Source organism: Rhinopithecus roxellana, chromosome 11 (assembly GCF_007565055.1).
Source record: "Rhinopithecus roxellana isolate Shanxi Qingling chromosome 11, ASM756505v1, whole genome shotgun sequence".
Taxonomy (NCBI): Eukaryota; Metazoa; Chordata; class Mammalia; order Primates; family Cercopithecidae; genus Rhinopithecus; species Rhinopithecus roxellana.
In genome coordinates this window covers 65,445,285-65,467,684 of record NC_044559.1, presented here as the reverse complement: position 1 = coordinate 65,467,684, position 22,400 = coordinate 65,445,285, and positions in this window count along the sequence as shown.

Below are 22,400 nucleotides of genomic sequence, written 5' to 3'. Positions count from 1 at the left end.
CAAGAAGTAACTCAACTGGTTGAATTTAACATAGTGTTACTCTTTCTCTCTGTACAAAAAAAAAAAAAAAAAAAGCCCATATTTGCTATTATTCAAGCAATTTTTCTAGAAATTTAAAATAACACAATCCAATAGGCTTGGTCTAGGTGTCCATGTAAATTGATTACATTTCAGATTTCACTCATTTAGACCTTGTCTTTGTCTGCTTGGCTGCCATAACAAAATACCATAAATGGGGTGGCTTAAATAAGAAAAATTTATTTTCTTACAGTTCTGGAGGCCAGGAGTCCAAAGATCAAGATCCCAGTATAATCAGTGTCTGGTATGGGCTCTTTTCATGGCTTGTTGATAGCCACCTTTTCACTGTTTCCTCACATGGCCATGGGCATGGGAGAGAGAGAGAGAAAGAAAAGCTCTCTGGTATCTCTTCTTGTAAGGGCACTAATTTTGTCATGAGGGCTTCACCCTCATGACCTTATCCAAACCTAATAATCTCCCAAAGGCCCCATCTTCAAATATCATCATATTAGGGGTTAGGGCTTCAACATATGGATTTGGAGGGAGACACAACTCAGTTCATAGCAGATCTAATAGGTTACAAAGAGAAGGCCTGAGGGGGAAAAAGAGAGAACTTTCAACAATTGGTGTTGAGGAAAAAGATACTAGTTTTTCTCCCAAGGTGTTTACAGAAACCAGAAAATAGAATATTATCTTCTGTTTATCTCTATCTAGCTTACCATATGTTAAAACAATTTTGCTATCTTTATTATTTGTAACTCATTGAATTATTTCCTTCTAGTCAGACATTCAGGATAAGTTGTTTTTAGGTAACATTACTTGAAAGGCCAAAATAAAAATTAAATGTTGGAAATGTCACTGCTATGCTTGGAATGAACACATTGATAGAAACATTATCTTCAATTTGAAACATTTGTTATAAATATTATTTTAATGGACAAATCATAATTGTATATACTCGTGAGCTATAATGTGATGTTCTGATATATGTATACAATGTGGAATGATTAAGATGGATATATTAATTAGCTTCATTTAATCTTTTATTTCTTTTTGATTAGCTAAATATAGGAAGACCTAGTGAGGTATTTATTCCTCCAAAATTACAGATTTGAATCCTGGTTGTAATGGTCTACTTCAAGCAACAAGTATCTTGATTATGTAGGTGTTTTCCAGAAGTTTCTCTTGTATACTAGTAGAAATTGAGTTATTTCTGTGAGACTGGAAAACAGACTGACTCCAGGTTTTATAGAAGGGAAACACTGCCTAGGTAGTAATTGACTTTGGGTTTTCATCAGAGATGGAAATTATCCTGCTGATAAGTTTTTATCTTTGGTGAATGCCTTGCTCCAGTTTCTAGCACAACACTGGGTACCAAAAAAAAAAAAAAAAAAAAAAAAAAAATAGCAATCGGTATAGGCTTACCAGTGTTTTATTGTCAGGATAAAGTCTCTGATCTGAGACTCGGGACCACGTGGGAAGATAATACACAGAAACATTGGGTGGGTTGTTACAGCAATTGTTTTGTGACTAGAATAAGTTTACTCCACCAAGGATACTTATGATTGTTTTTCAAAAAGAGAGAGACAGTTTTGGGGGTGGGGGGGAGAGAGAGAGAGAGAGAGAGAGAGAGAGAGAGAGACTGAGGCATTTTGTCACAGATAGCTATGGCACTTTCTGCAGCAGTTCCTTTTATATTTCATTCCTGTAACACTAATAATAAAGTTTTCTTATTCCTCTTTTAAAACCTCACAATGCATAATGCATAGTCACTGCAATTATTTCAAGAGATAGCATGTACTTTCATTTACCCTATTTTATCACCCACCTGAGGACACTATATTTCCTATTAGTGGTGGTGAACTTGATGCTATTATGTGTAATTTCTTCCAGATGAGCTGTAGCACTTAACTTTCTGCTTCAAAGTATTGAGTTATGCTTAAAGCAAGCCTGGCTTCTATACAGAGATTTCCCAGAGCAGAGAATTCAAGTCTAATTAAAACACATCACTTCCCCATCAATATGTTCTCTGTACCCAAATAGTGTTTTAAGAGGTAGACAGGTATCAGATCAAGTCTGGAAATAATTTTTAGATTTTGAGTGGGTATTAATAATGAAAGCAACTTACAGAAACATAACAATAGTATGAGTGAACTAAAAATAATTCACAGAATAATGATTTTTTAAGTTGCAATTTAGGGCTTTTTGTCTCTGCTTCATTGCACTTTCATAATCCGTTTTGAGTTCTTCCTCTTATGATGAAAACAGATATGTGAATTTAAAAGATATTTTTTGGAATTTAGTGCCAACTACATGCCTACCATATACCCATATATTAGACAAGTTATATAATTTAGTTCTAGTCCTCACAACTCCAAGAAAAAGTATTACAGACACGCATTCCCTTATTCAAAACCCTTGGAGGCACATGTGTTCCAGAATTCAGAATTGTTTGAATTTTTAAAGACAATAAGGTGCATACATAGCATGTTGTGTAACCAAATAGGGTCTGGTGTAGCATTTTGGAGTCAAATAAAACATATTTGCACTGAAATATATAACTTGTTGGACAAAGTGAGATTTAAAAACAAAGCAGCAAAAATGGCTTCATATCAGATTTTGTCACCAAAACACTTGCTACACATTTGCAAAAAATAAAAAGAATTTTGCAGGTTTTTTGATTTTGTATTTGTGAACTAAAAATTGTAGATGAGAGAGATTAAATAACTTGCTCAAAATTATGCAGCCATCTTAAACACAAGAAATACACATGGAAATGTTTGAACAGCCAGAATACAGCTAGGTTGGATTCAAACTTGAGACCATTTGTCTCAAAAGTCTATGTTCTAATAGATGAAAAAAATAAGGTATGCCAAATGACTTTGGGGAAGGAAACACAGAAAAAAATAGGGATCACACAAGAAAAGGAATGGTAGGTAACTATAATATGAGCTCCCCAAAGTAGGCAAAGAGATAATGAAAGCAGCCATCAGAAAGAGAAGGACTATGAACCAAGTGGGAAGAAGAGAACATGGTGCTGAAGCTCAACATACTCACATGAAAAAGATGAGAACAACCGGATTCTGAACAGACTGCAGTACGGCATAAACCTGCCCATTGTACCAAAATGCTTTCCAATTGCCATAGCTCCTGGCTATTTATTAAAATGTATTCAAATAATGCCTACCACGTGCCAAGCACTGGGGATAAAGCCATGAAAAAGACTGGCATGTCTCTGCACTTCTGGACCCAATAATTACCCAATAATTTTTAGCTGTGTGACCTTAGCAAAGTTATTCAACCCCTCTATGCAGCAATCAGTTCATTTGTAAGACAAAGATAATAATATCTACATCACAGATATTAAATGGTGAGATTAAAATTGTATAGTGCATGTAAAGAGCTTAACACAGTGCCTAGCACAAAAGATACATAGTATACCTTTTAGTATGCTATAATAGTATAGGTATACCTTTGGTAAAGTATAATAGTCAATATTATTGTAGGTATTTTATTCTTCGAGACAATTGGCTTCTCCAACCAAAGGCAAACCATACACATTCTGAGAATATGTGCAGATAACAAATCAGAGTACAAAATACCAAATTCTGGACAAATATAATTGCTGTTCAGTCAGCAACCCTGGTGAGTTTGCTCTATTTTTGGCTTCAACACTAACTTGTTGTGCTACCCTGAATGAGTCATTAATAACATCTGCTTCCCCTTCTGTGAATTGTCTTCTGCTCCTTAACTCAAGGGTATTAAAGGAGGCTTTGGGGGTAAATGAAGGAGAAATTATTGCTCCAGCTAATATGCTGCTCCAAAGAGAACTCTTTTGAACCTGTTTATTAGAAGATAGGAGAGGTACACACAGAAAGAAAGAAAGCTTTTCTTGCATGCTTATATCTGAATGAGTTCCATTTGTATGGATAACCAGTGTAAGCAGAAGGATTCTGAATAACATTGCTTTTATCAACTCTGCCATAAATACTCATTCAAAAGTGCTGCGGTCATTTGAATACAACTGTTATTTTCTCTCAAGTCCAAAATTTAAGACTTGTTAAGAGAACTGATCTACAGCAGTTGCTTTTATAATGTAGATTTATAATCCAAATGACAGTCATTTGTTTCTGGCAACTGTCAGCTGCTCAGGGGTTATCAGTAATGTGTTTTATTGACAGTCACTTTCTCAGAAAACCACCTATTGTGCTTTGCCTACCTATATGATGGAGTCGTGCACAGGAAAAGAGTCAAGACCTAGGATATATCCAATGCCTTGGGTAAACAATTGGGAAAATAGCTGAAAGGAGATATTTAATTGGAGGTACAGTGTTTACCTATATATTTGCTGTAAATTATTAGATGTAGAGAATCTATGTTTAAACCTCAAGTAGAAAGCAGCCATGTTAAACACCAGAAATATACATGGAAATGTTTGACTCATATAACTGTGGCACCCTATGATCCATGGGATACAATTCCTAAAGTTTTAGGGCAATAACCGAGAAGCACAAAACATTCTCATTTGTTTAGAATGGAAAACTAAAATCATGCAACAATAACTTAGTGAATAGACCTAACACCTCTCCTCCAAGTATAGATACTCTGGTCGGAATTTTCTCATTTTCCAATCATTCTCCAGTTTTACTTAATCACTTGCAGTTTAAAGAAAACCCTGCTGAGAATTCTCTTTCAGTCTTTGTCACTTTGTTCACTTTGCATAGAACACTTTCTTCATTCTTCCTTCTCTTGATGACCTGGTTAATTCATACTTTCTGTCTCAGATTATTTGTCACTCTGTCTGGGAAAGCTTCCATGTCCTTCTAAGTGCCTCTCTCTTGTGGTCACATAGCACTTCTTCCACTGCATGGTAAAATTGTCTCTAATTGTCTGTATCTTCCACTTGACAACAAGAAAATTGAAGAGAGAGGCTTACTCATAGTTAACAGTTGAGTTCTGAGAGTCTATCACAGCACTATCACATAGCAGACACTTAGTACTTATCTGCAGGATAGTGACTGAATAAATAAATGAGGCTACTTGGATAAAATAAATCAAAGGGCTGTTAATTTTCTAATTTATTGTATCAATGTTATATTAACACCACAACAAAAACTTAGAACGGACAATATTAAGAATGAATGTTCAGGGAGTTTATAGCCATCCAGAGAGCTGGAAGCTCTAGACCATTGTGAGATTCTAACTCTAGTTCAGAGTTTAAGTATGGCTATAGCCTCAGTGATAGAAAAACATGTCTTGGCAGCTCATGGGTGGTTTTGTTGATGAGAATGAACAGAATGAGAAATGGAAATCTCATTAAGCTTGAAAGTATTTTTAGCTGGAGAACATTGACATTAGACTGTCAGAAAACCAAATAGAAGCAAATTATGATGAACAGTAAATATGTTAGTGAAAATGGTCAGGTGGGATCATGACTCAAAGAATTGCCTACAATTTCTACCCAATCACAGCCTGGTTGCCCAGCAACCACTCCATGGGAATTGCACAGCATGATAACATATTAGATCGTAATCTCAGAAGTAGATTGACAAGCCGAAACCATTAAGTCTTGCAGTCCGGCTGGCGTTAGTTCTGTACCCTTATTAAATTCTGAATAAAACTCAGCCTCTGCCTACACAAAAGGTGAGGTCTGTCAAAAGAGTACACAATTGCCATGAGTACCCTGAAATGCCTTGGATGTCTTTAGAATTGAAGAATCTAATATGTATACAAATTGGATTGCCTGTGCCATCCCAGACTCTTTCCGTTGTACCAGATTGTATATCAGTAATAGAAGGTAAAACCTAGACTTATTCCAGGAGAAAGAGAAAGAAGATGTATGTTTTCCATGAAATTTGAGTTTCATCTTCCTTCTGACTTCTCACTCTTACTACCTAATCCAAAATAAAAAGAAAACAGCAAACTATAAAGCCAATATTTCTATTAATATTTTCTATTAAGCAATAGGAGAAAAGAACACTTTAACAGAAAATAGACAAAAGGACATCAACAAATCTAGATACGAAATGAGCAAACGAATAAATGAATGCATAAAATCAAGTTAACACTTGTTAAAGATGAACATATGTCAGACATTCTTATACGTACTTGGGTTAATACACTGTTTACTCATATGACTTAGTTTTATGAGATAGACAATATTAATATCATCTCCAATTTTTAGGTTAAGAAAACCCAAAGAACAGAACATTTAAGTAATTTTCTACAAATTAAATATCTAGTAAGTGCCAAAATCTGGATTCTAACCATGCTGCATGAGTCCAAAGACCCCACTCTCAACTACATAGCAATATTGTCTTTCAAAAAGAAACAAAGGAGCCAATAAGCATATCTAAAGTGCTTCTATCACTAGTAATCAAGGAATTACAAATCAAACCAAACAAATGGCAACCTATTATTCCCCATTTCACCTATTATTTCAAACAATAATAAAATTCAGTGTAGCATTTAATGCAGGAAATTGCTATTTTACTCCCAATTTTTGGTTTAATGGTTATCATCATGGAATGACAAAAAATTGGGAGTGCAATGGTTATTCTCCATATTAATCAGCTATAGGTACACTTTGAGTGAATAACAGAGTTTTGTAATTTTTTTCTTGGATCCTATATTATGCATTAGGTGCCTTTGAAAAACATAACCTTTGGCCTACTCTAATATGTATTTCTAAAGAAATAATGAGACTCTCAGGTAATCATAAACATTAAAAAATATTCACTAAAACATCATTTAGCATTGTAAAAAAAATTGAAAGTAATCCCAAAATTGGGAGATGGTTATGTAACTCTTAAAGAATATCTAAAGAATTAATAATGAAATAAAAAATTCACTGTAACAGGAAGAAATTAGCATAATGTGAAGCTGTGTGTATTGAATGACCTCAATATAATATATCCCCACATATATAAATATTCTCTAGAGAGAGAGATAAAGAGAGGAGGAAAGGGAGAAAAAGGAGTTTTCTATGAAATGTATTAACCATGATTACTTTGTTTTGGATGATATAATTATTTGTTTTTATTCTTAAATTTTATATACAAAATTTTGTATATATTATTTATAATGCAAAATAATTTAAAAATAAAATTTGTGCTATCTCCTAATTATTCTCTTTGAACCTGACTTAGATGATCAGCCAGGAAGCTAATCTAGAGATGAATTATCCTCAATTGTTAATGCTATCCGTGGCTGAACATGTTTACTACTCTCATTTAATATTTTAATTACAATAAATGTCTTCAACTTCCTAAAGCAGAGGAGAGAATGTTTTAAAAAATCCTTAAAGTTAAAATAAATTATTAAAGCAACATAGTGCTTTATAGTTTACAGAATCCTTTCCCAGGAAATATGAAACTCATTTGACCCTGAACCAACTTTTGAGGAGGCAAGTTATATTAAAAGTTAAGAAAATGAGCAGACTTCACTGCTAGATGCCTGAGGCCACATTTGTCTTCTTTATATGCAGTACTGAACTAAGCAAATGAGAAGTTTGCCTAGTCAGGATCACATTTTTCGTTAAGCTATCAGAATAATCATGTGGTCACGGATACAACAGAGAGGGAGAATTTCTACCTTTCTGATGTAGAAAAGCAGCATACAGCACATAAGCTTTCACACAGACTACTCTTGGGATTATATCCATAGCCACCTGATCACTGCATGACCTTTGCAAGTTACTTAAATCTTCTAAGCCTTAATCTTCTCATCTGTAAAACAAGAATAACAATGCTCACATCTATAATGCTAGATTAAATAAGATAAGATATGTAATATGAGCTTGGTGCCACATGAAATCATGCATAGCAGTCCTTGCTCAGTTTGCCTCCTACTTCCATCCCACCCACCACCTCAATGATGCCTGGGCACAGCCTTAATTTAAGCCTGCCCTTTTTCCTTCTGTATTCAAGAGGGCACTGAGTTAAGCACCATTCTACAAAGAAGTAAAATAAAAAACAATCGGTATCAATCTTTAAAATGCCTATTTTCTCTAGATACCTTATAACTCTATACATTTGCTGAAAAGTGTTCAAACTAATATAACCCGTTAAATCTCTTTTGATGCTAAAAATAAGAAGTTATTTAAATAATGTATCATTCAGTCACATGCTTAGTTTAGAGACTGTTAACTGAATAAAATGTAATTTTGACTACGTGCGACCAAGGCCTTTTTAAATCTTTCATTTTTATTATTTTCCTTTTAAACATAGAACATCTGGCTTGAAGATATGCAACAGGAAAACGCACATATATTTTATCTTGTCACTCAGAGGGCTTTATCCTAAGTCTGAAAGCTTTTGGTTAGAGTGCAAAAACACTAGAGACCCATGTTGAATAGCAAGGGAAACTGAAAGGATTTCAACTCATCTGTGGTTCCAGTAGCTGGCAGGAGGTACCTTTCTGAATTGATTTTTCAGATGCATATAAGTCATCAAGCTTGCATATTTTTTAACCTTTCCAATAGAGTATTAGTAAACTTTCTCAAAAAATGAGACTTTTGAAAAATCTAAGTCATTTAGATTCGCACCCTAAAAGACGGGAGTCTAGAGACATTGATAGCAATCTTAATGGAATAAGGGTTCCCAAATAAACTTTGGATATGGGGTCAATTCTTAACTACTTGTATGAATCAAGAGGAGAGACCCAGGAAAGGCCTCATTTGAGCATCTCCCTACCACAAAACTCTTGCCAGCAAGTTCCAAAATTGGGCTCTTTTGGTTTCCTCATCCCTTCCCACATCCCCACATCTGCTCGCCTTGTATGTAGTCGGAATGCTTAAATGAGGTATTTATGTCAAATAATTACAAGGAGAGGTCAAGGGGTGATTAATACCTCAAAAGAACCAATCATTTAATGGCCAAATGCCACTAAATCAGGGAACCTGCTGTCAGCACGGCTGGTTAAAGCCCTGTGGTGCCTTGTCCTGGTTCATTCAAACTAAAATGATTCTAAATCATAAGATTAAATGTGACAAAGTTCAGCAATATTCTCATTTTGTCCTTCGTGATCACTTTTTTCTTTTCGTTTGAGATATCTAATATTAATTGATAAACATACACTTTTTACCATTTATTTTGTAGTTGTCGTTGCTGGTGCCCTGAGCATAAGTTTGGTTTACATGTTGGATTATCACTACTGAAAAAAATAATGATTTTTCAAAGACTTCAATTGTACTAACTGTGTTCTAGGGAAACAAATTTTTATGATTTATGAACAATTAGTTGTGTTTTTTTTTCTCTTCTTTTATTTGTCCTTCACATCTCAGAGCATTGAATAATAGTGCTGTGAAGTTACATTAAATGTTTTATATAAAAGCATATACAATATACAATACTGTCTTACTGCATTTTGTGCTGATAGAACACCTGAGACAGGGTAATTTTTTTTTTTTTTTTTCAGCTATAGCTCTTCTTTAGTTTCTTTTTTCTGTTTTTTTCCTTTTTAAAAATTTTTATTTTTATTTTATTTTATTTTATTTTATTTTTATTATACTTTAAGTTCTAGGGTAAATGTGCACAATGGGCAGGTTTGTTACATGTGTATACATGTGCCATGTTTACGTGCTGTACCCATTATCTCGTCATTTACATTAGGTGTATCTTCTAATGCTATCCCTCCTCATTGCCCCCACGCCACAACAGGCCCCAGTGTGTGATGTTTCCCACCCTGTGTCCAAGTGATCTAATTGTTCAATTCCCACCTATGAGTGTGAACATGAGGTGCTTGGTTTTGTATCCTTGCAATAGTTTGCTGAGCCTGATGGTTTCCAGCTTCATCCACGTCCCTAAAAAGGACATGAACTCATCCTTTTTTATGGCTGCACAGCATTCCATGGTGTATATGTGCCACATTTGCTTAATCCATTCTATCACTGATGGACATCTGCATTGGTTCCAAGCCTTTGCTACTGTGAATAGTGCCACAATAAACATACGTGTGCATGTGTCTTTATAACAGCATGATTCATAATCCTTTGGATATATACACAGTAATGGAATGGCTGGGTCATATGGTACTTCTAGTTCTAGATCCTTGAGGAATTGCCACACTGTCTTCCACAATGGTTGAACTAGTTAACAGTCTCACAAACAGTGTAAAAGTGTTCCTATTTCTCCACATCCTCTCCAGCACCTGTTGCTTCCTCACTTTTTAACGATCGCCATTCTAACTGGTGTGAGATGGTATCTCATTGTGGTTTTGATTCGCATTTCTCTGATGACCAGTGATGATGAGCATTTTTTCATGTGTCTGTTGGCTGCATAAATTTTTTTTTTTTTTTTTTTTTTTTTTTTGGAGACGGAGTCTCGCTCTGTCGCCCAGGCTGAAGTGCAGCGGTGTGATCTCCACTCACTGCAAGCTCAGCTTCCCAGGTTCATGCCATTCTCCTGCCTCAGCCTCCCGAGTAGCTGGGACCACAGGTGCGTGCCCACCACTGCGCCCGGCTAATTTTTGAATTTTTTAAATAGAGACGGGGTTTCACCGTGTTAGCCAGGATGGTCTCGATCTCCTGACCTCGTGATCCACCCGTCTAGGCCTCCCAAAGTGCTGGGATTACAGGCGTGAGCCACCGCGCCCAGCCAACATAAATATCTTCTTATGAGAAGTGTCTGTTCATATCCTTCACCCACTTTTTGATGGGGTTGTTTGCTTTTTTCTTGTAAGTTTGTTGGAGCTCTTTGTAAATTCTGGATATTAGCTCTTCGTCAGATGAGTAGATTGCAAAAATATTCTCCCATTCTGTAGGTTGCCTGTTCACTCTGATGGTGGTTTCTTTTGCTATGCAGAAGCTCTTTAGTTTAATTAAATCCCACTTGTCAATTTTGGCTATTGTTGCCATTGCTTTTGGTGTTTCAGACATGAAGTCCTTGCCCATGCCTATGTCCTGAATGGTATTGCCTAGGTTTTCTTCTAAGGTTTTATGGTTTTAGGTCTAACATTTAAGTCTTTAATCCATCTTGAATTAATGTTTGTATAAGGTGTAAGGAAGAGATCCAGTTTCAGCTTTCTACATATGGCTAGCCAGTTTTCCCAGCACCGTTTATTAAATAGGGAATCCTTTCCACATTTCTTGTTGTTGTCAGGTTTGTCAAAGATCAGATGGTTGTAGATGTGTGGTATTATTTCCAAGGGCTCTGTTCTGTTCCATTGGTCTATATCTAGTACCATGTTGTTTTGGTTACTGTAGCCTTGTAATATAGTTTGAAGTCAGGTAGCATGATGCCTCCAGCTTTGTTCTTTTTGCTTAGGATTGTCTTGGCAACGCAGGCTCTTTTTTGGTTCCATATGAACTTTAAAGTAGTTTTTTCCAATTCTGTGAAGAAAGTCATTGGTAGCTTGATGTGGATGGCATTGAATCTATAAATTACCTTGAGCAGTATGGTCATTTTCATAATATTGATTCTTCCTATCCATGAGCATGGAATGTTCTTCCATTTGTTTGTGTCCTCTTTTGTTTGGTAGAGCAGTGGTTTGTAGTTGACTTTGAAGAGGTCCTTCACATCCCTTGTAAGTTGGATTCCTAGGTATATTATTCTATTTGAAGCAATTGTGAATGGGCGTTCACTCATAATTTGGCTGTTTGTCTGTTATTGGTATATAGGAACGCTTCTGATTTTTGCACATTGATTTTGTATCCTGAGACTTTGCTGAGGTTGCTTATCAGCTTAAGGAGATTTTGGGCTGAGACGATGGGGTTTTCTAAATATACAATCATATCATCTGCAAACAGGGACACTTTGACTTCCTGTTTTCCTAATTGAATGCCCTTTATTTCTTTCTCCTGCCTGATTGCCCTAGCCAGAACTTCCAACACTATGTTGAATAGGAATGGTGAGAGAGGGCATCCCTGTCTTGTGCCAGTTTTCAAAGGGAATGTTTTCAGGTTTTGCCCATTCAGTATGATATTGGCTGTGAGTTCATCATAAATACATGTTATTATTTTGAGGTACATCCCATCAGTATCTATTGAGAGTTTTTAGCATGAAGGGCTGCTGAATTTTGTCAAAGGCCTTTTCTGCATCTATTGAGATAATCATGTGGTTGTTGTCACTGGTTCTGTTTATGTGATGGATTACGTTCATTGATTTGTGTATATTGAACTAGTCTTGCATCCCAGGGATGAAGCCAACTTGATCATGGTGGATAAATTTTTTGATCTGCAGCTGGATTCGGCTTGCCAGTATTTTACTGAGGATTTTTGCATCGATGTTCAGCAGGGATATTGGTCTAAAATTCTCTTTTATGTTGTGTCTCTGCCAGGCTTTTGTATCGGGATAATACTGGCCTCATAAAATGAGTTAGGGAGGATTCCCTCTTTTTCTATTGATTGGAATCATTTCAGAAGGAATGGTACCAGCTCCTCCTTGTACCTCTCATAGAATTCAGCTGTGAATCCGTCTGGTTCTGGACTTTTTTTGGTTGATAAGCTATTAATTATTGCCTCAATTTCAGAGCCTGTTATTGGTCTATTCAGGGATTCAACTTCTTCCTGGTTTAGTCTTGGGAGTGTGTATGTGTCCAGGAATTTATCCATTTCTTCTAGATTTTCTAGTTTATTTGCATAGAGGTGTTTATAGTATTCTCTGAAGGTAGTTTGTATTTCTGTGGGATCTGTGGTGATATCCCCTTTCTCATTCGAAGCTTCCAGAGGAATGATCAGGCAGCAACATTTGTTGTTCAGCAATATTTGCAGTTCTGCAGCCTCCACTGCTGATACCCAGGCAAACAAGGTCTGGAGTGGACCTCCAGCAAACTCCAATAGACCTGCAGCTGAGGGTCCTGACTGTTAGAAGGAAAACTAACAAACAGAAAGGACATCCACACCAAAATCCCATCTGTACATCACCATCATCAAAGACCAAAGGTAGATAAAACCACAAAGATGGGGAACAAAACAGCAGAAAAGCTGAAAATTATAAAAATCAGACTTGGTAACTTATAACAAACAAGTTATTGGCTCACAGTTTTGGAGACTGGGAAGTCTAATATCAATACACTGGCATCTGGTGAAAGCCTTCTTGCTGCATTATCACATGACAGAAGATGGGATGGTGACAGCAAGAAAAAAACAGCCTCACCCTTTTATAATGGCACCAATCCAACCTTTAAGGCAGGAGTCCTCATGGCCTAATCACCTCTTAAAAATTCTACCTCTTACCACTGTCACAATGGCAATTACATTTCAACATAGGTTTTGAAATGGACAAATATTCAAATCACAGTAAATATTATACAAAATGTTGATTTTTTTCCTTTGGTATTATTGGTTGTATTTCTTGCATAATGAGAAGGAGAGTTTTGAAAAGTTGCATGATTGCTCAATATCAGTCAGTAGAAGAGACAGAATCTGATTCCAGATGACCTTTCTAATGCCCTGAAAGTGTCTTTTCCACTATACCCCCCAGTCTTCCAGAACCATGTGCCTTAACTTTGTGGCGACTGAGTTAAACAAGTAACTTCACTGGTTGCAAATAATACAACCAGTCTCTGAGGTGTATTTATGCTGCAGATAGCTATAAAAGAGCTTCATTCCATTAACTTAACTACCAAATTAGTTATATTTACTCATAAATATAAATGTAAATGTGATTATTAAATGAAATATTGTTAAGTTTCCCAGCCAGAAGAATCATTTTTAGCATAGGAAAATACTCTCTTCTTGCTTTTGTCTGAATTCTCAGCCACTTTCTGGCTGAGAAATCTTTTGCTCTTCAATTAGTCTAAGGATTTGAGGTGAGAGAGGATAAAAAGGAAATCAGAATTTTTTGCTGGCTGCTTCTTTCTTCACCTTATATCTCCCCTGACATAATGCTTAAATAGAAAAATGACACATTGGGGGACAATGACAAGAGTATGCAGGAAGAAAAAGAATAAAATGTATATCTTAAAACAAAAATATGTATAGATAGATAGATGATAGATAGTTATAAAAATCAGTATAAAACAATACTACAGCAGGAGTATGAGTTGAAAATTATCACAAGAAAAAATAAAAATATAAAATATGTCTCATTTATATTTTAAAAATAATCAATTTCACTAGTAATTAAATAAATATAAATTAAACAATTTTTGGACTCATACTTGCAAAGATTAAAAAGTGTGATAATATCTTACATTGAAGAGAGTACAGGGACACTCCAGTTAGCAGACTCCTCAAGGAAACTGAAAAGTCTGTTTGAAAAGTCTTCAAAATTTTCCTATATTTTGACCCCAAATTTTCATTTTTATAAATGTACCTACTGAAAAATAATCATACAAATTGACAAAGATGTTTTTATGGAGATGTTTATTGTAAAAACTTGAATGTTTGGGAATAGGGAATTGGTTTAAATAGGGGCTGCAGCATGTCATGATTTTTTTGGAGGTTTAGAAGTAATGCTGATGAGTTAAAATAGAGGTAGATAAAATAGTATTAGATTCTACCCTTGCATATTTATATACATATAAAAAAACTGACATGCCATGTAATTTGAATGATGGTTATTTCTTGAAGTTCATTTTAGAGATTGTTTTATTTTCTTCTTTAATTTTAAAATTGTTTTCCCTTTAGTAATTTCTGAGTATATGTTACTTTCATAATTAGATATGTATTATATATTATAGCTATTTCCATTTTTGATAGAAAAATATGGAAGGAAAGAGAAGATAAAAGGAGGGATAGGAAAGTATTCCTGGTAAAATTGGAGCAACATCACCTAAGCCAAAGTTTTTGTCAACAAAGAGTATTGATGGGAGGAAGTGATCATCCTGCACAAACGAGAAGCTCTTCAAAGGGGCTTTGTCCTTCAGCTCCCCTAAAGTTCTTCTCTCTGCCTAAAATCTATTGGCCAGGGGGTAACATATATAAATACATTATTCCCACCTCTTACCAATTTTCCTGGCCTTTCTTCTTCAGGGCTTCCCACAGGGTCCCATAAAGTTCCCTTTATGAACTTATATTCATAATTCACAAAATTGCATATTGCTTATCTCCATGATTCTTGTTCCAGGTTCATAGCTTTCTTACCTGCCAAAATGCATACGTTTGATCTCTGCTAAATAGCAATTGATGCCAATGAGCTAATACATTAACTATGACTCAATAAATATTTTTTGAGCAAACATTTCATTATAAGGGACCATGTTAGGTGCTTTGAGGAGAAAAGTAAAGAAATAGCAAGCCTGATTTTTATATACAGCTTTGAGAGACTGTAAATAAAATAGGGACAACTAAGTAGTGCTAGAGATTTAAAAAGCTAGCAACAACAATGGAACCTAATGTCTCTTGCATTATGTGTTTTGGGAATTAGTGCAATGTATGTTTAAAGAATCAATGGTGTCAGATGAGCTGAGTATTTGGAGTACACAAGACCTGAGTTTGAGATTAAGGTCTCCCACTTTCTCTATCAAAATCTTTTCATTCCTCTGGGTCTGTTTCTTCATCAATACAATGGATTCTATAATATTAGTGGCTTTTTCATAGGATTGAAAGAGATCAAAATTTTACAAAATATTGCATCCATGAATGTGTAGTTATGATTAATGTCCTTCAAGATGCTCACACCCTATTATTCCCCATGTGCTAGGCTGCCTGGTCTTCTCCCTGCCCTCGGAAGAATACTGGGATAAAAGCCAGACATAAACAACAATTGAGTCACAAAAGCAGCCACACAGCTAGACAGAATGTCAGATACCATCACTGTCCCCTGAACCTTGCAAGATAACCAGTAAGTTCTCTGAATTGTAAACCAAAAATAAAATTCTAAGCCTCTCCATGCATCTGAATAGATCCCTCATTTTGTCTCCATAAACCCTCATCTTAACCAGAGATTTCTAAGTCTTTAGAAAATAACTTAACTCTTTCAACAAATTGCCAATCAGAAAATCTTTGAATATACCAGTGATCTGCAAACCCTCGCTTTCAGTTATCTCACCTTTCTGGAGTAAGCCAATGTACATCTTACATGCATTTAATTCATGTCTCATGTCTCCCTAAAATGCATCAAACCAAGATGTACCCTGACCATCTTGGGCACATGTTCTCAGGATCTCCTGAGGACTGTGCCATGGGCCATTGGTCACTCATATTTGTCTCAGAATAAATTTCTTCAAATATTTTACAGAGTTTGACTCTTCGCAGACAGAGTTATCAAGAATATCAGACTAAATATTTTACTTGAATGATATGATAAAGCAAAACTATGTGAACCTTATTTTTAAATAATCTCTTTAAACCATGGTTTCTCAATACCAAAAAGTTTTCAGAAGTCACACAAAAAGGTTATTTTGTAATATTTTGGACTGTTTAGTAATGGAATAATTTATTTTATAAATAAATACAATACCTTTCAATTCAAAAGTCAAACTAACAGCTAGATGGCTAAAATGTAAGGCAAATAATTATTATACTAGCAACCACTCAAGTCCCTGCATCTTTAAATCCTAAATTAAAAATTTATTTTATGCTTAGTCAAAACACAAGATTTTCACTGGACATTTGCTATATAGCATAAATTGTTTAATTTTGAACGATTGTTAAATAAACTGGCATTGGAGTGACTTCAATCTCAGTAATCATTGACAGCTTCTATGTAAATATTAAATCTTTGTTTTCTGGGTTGATTTTGAAAATTGGCCATTGTATTTTTGCATATTTTATGCATCTAATCGTGATGCAATAATAGATTGTGATCCTTTTAAAATATCTATGTCTATTTTATTATTATATCATCTCACATTCAAATAAATCCTTGATTCAAAGCTGTTATTTTCTTAATTGATATGATCCTTTCTTCTAAATACAGCTAACCAGCAAACATTTAAAAATATTAATTTTTTAAAGAATCTTGCTGAATATACTTGTTAAAATAAAGTTCCTTTGATGTTACTGTTCTACTCAGTCTTATATGTCCACAACCACTATTGTACTTCTCCCTGAACACACATGTGCATGTGCATATACATATACACATAAATATATATGCGTATATATGTGTGTGCATATACATATACACACATACATGCAAACACAGAGTCACACAATTACATTTGGAAGTTTGAAAATTTCTCCAGGAACACATTTAAGGCCATACAGGATGCAGCCCTGGACACTTAAATTAATCCAAGCCCAAAATCAACAGCCGGTGAAAACATAAGTATTAGTCCTCTCAATTCCATTTCTGTGAATTTTCTTGGATATTCCCCTTGTTTCTCTCTCCTCTCTCTCCTACTCTCTCTTCTATTATAAAATTATTTTATATTTTATATAAATAATATATATAAAATATATATATATATATATATATATATATATATATATATATATATATATATATAAAATGGTTCTGAATGTTCTTGGCTTAGATTGCCACGTAATAAGAAATTCATTTGCCTATTTTTTGATTTCTGTGCTTCCCAGGACATTGTTGCTGTTTATCTTCCAGCCTTTCCACATCTAACCGGTCTGTCACCACCAAAATCTACTTTCCCAACCCCATTGTGTGTGCCCGTATTATTCCTTTGAAGAAAAAGAAGAGAGAAAGATCAAAGGGAGAACCAACAGTGCTACCGAACAAATAATTTTAGTTTGTCAAATACTTTGTCCCCATAAAATACTCCACTCTCCGAGAAGGGGGCTACTCCCTTGTTAGTCTTTAAACAATGCCACATTATTGGGTTATGACTGCAGAAAATTCAACTGGTTTAAGCTTTTTCACAGGCATTATGTTTAAATCATTTTTCAGGGCCTACCTTTCCCTGAGAAAGCAAGTAAGAAAGAAAAGTTGCTAATGCTCAGCTAATATGTCTATTTCATAGGCAGTAAAATGCAGTACTGTCATTTTCCATAAGTCAAAAATATTCATTAAAACTAATAATTTATAATCATTCTGCAGTAATATTAGTTAGAATATTTGACCAACAAAAATGACGATGTTTAAAAAATGATGTTATGGTACTCCTAGAAATAAATTCCCAGTTTGAAGACTTACATAAAGGATATAGATTTGATCATAAAACTAAGAATCTGGCTTATATTGCAAAACTACTTTACATTCAAGAATTACCAAAATGGAAAATGACTTAGGTCACTGAAAGAAAATCCGTTTGATCATAAGACCTGCCATGATCGCACTAAATTCAAGCACTCTAGACTAATTGATTTGGCTTTAGAAATCTTATCTGGTAAAATAAATATAGGCCTGGGATATATAGCATATTAAGTCAGATTTAGTCTTTCATATCTTAGATTAAATTAATTTGTCAGATCTTTTCTTAAATATGGAAAAATTTTGGATGACTGATGTTCGCTGTAATTCTGTTAGGAAGACTGAGAACAAAGATGGGTGCAAAAACATTGCAAGAGAGCACTACCCTTGGCAGAGCTCTGTAAAAGGGTACCGGTGAATAAAACACAATGAAATGAAGTACAATTAAGCAATAAGGATGAAGACTTCTGCTTCCTGAAAGATGGAGTGGATATACTTTTCTATTGATTTTACTAAGTATGGCTAAAAAACACTGGCCTAAAGTATAAAACAAATGTAAAAAGATTAGAAAGATGGATGAATGAAGCTAATTGGCTAGGAACCTAAGAAATTCATAGTTTTGAGTTTTCTGTGTGTCCTTCTCCTTGATTGTATGCATTCTTTTGAAGTCTTGCATTTCTGTCTTCACCTTTTAAGAAGCAGTCAATTCCTCCAGTCTTTACTGAGTGGCTCTGGGATAGAAATACTTCACTAATTAGCCCAGCTGGTATTCTAAGGATTTCTCAGATCTTTTTTATGGCTATGCCATCTCCAAACCTTTTGTTCCATCTGTGGGAAGGGGAGTCATAGGAGAAGTCTGAGGATTACATGCCTTTTCAATCTACTAAGCTAGGTCAGGTGCTGAGAGCATCCCATTTGCTTTCTCTAGGTTCAATACCCTGAAATACTTGAGTTTGTATGTCTTCTTCCAATCCCACAGAGTCAAATAGGCTGTCAGTTAGAGACTTGCACTGGGCATCTGGTTACATTTGTGGAGCCAACAGGAGAGATAAAATGAGGCTCACAGGGCACTTGAGATGACCATGAGCCAATTGGGGGTGCATTCAGAGGCAAGGAGTCCTATATGTCTTGTGGGTAGTCTTCCTGATTGTCTGAGGAGCAAAGTAGTTAGGTCCAGGGCTTTTCTTCCCTGCTGCCAGACTCTCCTCACCACTCAGCCCTGACAATCACCTCAGTATTCTGAGAAGGGTGAGAAAGAAATGAACTTCTTGGTCAGCATCTCACACCGCTAAGGTAGCTGGGCACTCACTCACTACACTCTAACGTTCTTTCTGAAATAAATAACCAACTAAGGGGGTTCTCTCCCCTCCCCCATGGCAGTTAGCTGTGCTGCCTTAAAGTGGGGGTACTTTGCCCTTTTCACGTATATATTCTCAAACTTTTGGTTCCAACTGTTCTGTGCAGGAGATGTGTGAGGGGAGAAGAAAAGGCATGCACATAATACCTTTAAGGGTAAACAAGCTTTATCCCACATAAATGGCAATGCAGATATAATAAGCAAATGATATAATAAGGAAATTATATAACAAGCAAATTGCAATGGGAAGGGAAGAAGGGAAAAAAAATATATATATATATATTCACTCTCACCAGACTATGGAGGGTTCACCATCAGACTGGGGAGCAACAGCCTGTGCTCCAACGGTGGACCCACACTCACCAGACTACGGAGGATTCACCATCAGACTGGGAAGCAATGGCCTGAGCTCCAGAGTTGGACACCACACTCATCAGACTATGAAGGATTCACCACCAGAAGGGAAAGCAAGAGCCTGGGCTCCAGAGTCGGCCACTGGTCCCTGCACAGATGAGTAGAGGTCTCATGAAACTTCAGTGCAGTTGGGAACCTAGCTCTTTTTATAACGAGTTGTTTGGCATGAGGCCCAGTCATGAGGGCCCTTCACGACTGGGCTCAAGGAACACGAAAAGGTCAACTTGTTTTTGCGATTGTCTGTTGTTTTTCAATAACTAACATATAGGAATAGATTGAAATAGAGATTTCTCTGAAAATACTGGATCATTGTCTCAAGGGGCTCATACAACCCATTCTGGGACTTGGTGACCATTGTTTGTGTCCATGTTCAATTGAGTTCAAATTTAATATTTAACTTTTCCTCCACACCAACACAGTGCTGGAACTTCTCCACTAGACTCTTAGACTTCCACAAAGACACTCTCTTTCATGGATAGCAGTCAAAATCAACCCTTCTATAGGTGAGGGGGATGACCATAGAAAGCTCTCATTCTGCTATCTTACTAATATCACTGTCCTCATCTCTTTTTTCTAACTGGCATATTTAGACCACTTGATTTTAATGTAAAACTTGATATTTTAAGACTGACATCCTATTCTTTGTTTTCTGCTTATCTCTGTTTTATATTTCTTTTTTCCTGCTTTTCATAGATTCATCATTCTTATATTTCCATTTGATTTATTTAATGTATATTTAGGTGAATATCCTTCTGTAGCTTCTTTAGTAGTTACTCTAGGTATTAATTTATATACATAAAACATCAGTCTATGATGTCAATATTTTTTCAGTTTGAGTAAAGTATTAAAAATTATCCCCTTTACCTTTTATACTTTTTACTCCTTACCCTCTTTGCTTTAATATTTGTAAAATAATTGTCTTATATATTTCCTCTACATACAGTGAGAACCACATTAAAAGATAATGGGCTGTTATAGTCAAAGTAATAAAAGAAAAATAAAAAGAACTACCAAACAAGAATACTTTATCCAATAAAGTTGTCCTTCAGAAATGAGAGGAGATAAAGACTTTCCCAGACAAACAAAAGATTAGGGAGTTCAACACCACTAGAATAGTCACACAAAAATGTGTCCAGAATTTATTCCTTCCAGTGGGTTCTTGGTCTCACTGACTTCACAAATGAAGCTGCGGACCTTTGTGGTGAGTGCTACAGTTCTTAAAGATAGTGTGTCCAGAGTTTTTTCCTTCAGATGTTCAGATGTATCCGGAGTTTCTTCCTTCTGGTGGGTTCGTGATCTTGCTGACTTCAAGAGTGAAGCCTTCACAGTAAGTGCTACAGCTCTTAAAGGTGGTGCTTCCAGAGTTGTTTGTTCCTCCCAGTAGGTTCATGGTGTCGCTGACTTCAGGAGTGAAGCCACAGACCTTCGCAGTGAGTGTTACAGCTCATAAAGGTAGTGCAGACCCAAAGAGTGAGCAGCAGCAATATTTATTGTGAAGAGCAAAAGAACAAACCTTCCACAGCATGGACTTTAGCAGCTTGCCACTGTTGGCGCAGATGGCCAGCTTTTATTCCCTTAGTTGGCCCCGCCCATGTCCTGCTGACTGGTCCATTTTACAGAGCACTGATTGGTCCATTTTACAGAGTGCTGATTGGTCCATTTTACAGGTGCTGATTGGTCTGTTTTTACAGAGTGCTGATTGGTGTGTTCACAAAACTTTAGCTAGACAGCACTCTGATTGGTGCGTTTTTACAGAGTGCTGATTGGTGCATTTACAATCCTTTAACTAGACAAAATAGTTCTCCAAGTCCCCACCTGACCCAGAAGCCCAGCAGGCTTCACCTCTCAAAAATGCTAAAGGAAAAATTTTAAGATTAATTGAAAGGATGGTAATCGATAACATGAAAACATATGAAAGTATAAAACTCAGCGAGAAATGAAAACATTAAAACTAACTATAACTACAATAATTTGTTAATGATACACATAATAAAAAGATGCAAATTGTGCAACAGAAACCTAAGATGTGGGGACAGTAAAAGTATAGAGTTTTATATGTGAATAAAATTATCATCTTAAATCAAACTGTTATAACTACATTTTATAAAACACAAGGTAACCACAAAGAAAAAAATCTGTAATAGATTACTCAAAAGACAAAGAGAAAGGAATCAAAGCAAAACACTACAGAAAATCATCAAATCACAAAGGAAGGCAGGAAGAAAGGAAGAAGGGATCTATAAAACAGTAAGAAAACAATTAATAGAATGGCAATAATAAGTCTGTATTTATCAATAATTATTTTAAATGTAAATGGATCAAATTATCCAATCAAAAAATATGAAGTGGCTGAACGGATACAAACACAAGACCAAACTACATGCTGCCTACAAGAGACTCACTTCACCTATAAGGACACACATAGCCTGAGAGGAAATAGATGATAAAAGATATTCTATGCAACTGGAAACTTAAAAGAGAACAAGGGTAGCTATACTTAAACAAATAGACTTTAACTCAAAAACAGAAGAGACAAAAAAGGTCATTATGTAATGATAAACTGGTGAACTCATTGAGAGGATAAAACAACTGTAAATATACTATGCCCCTAACATTAAAGCCCTTAA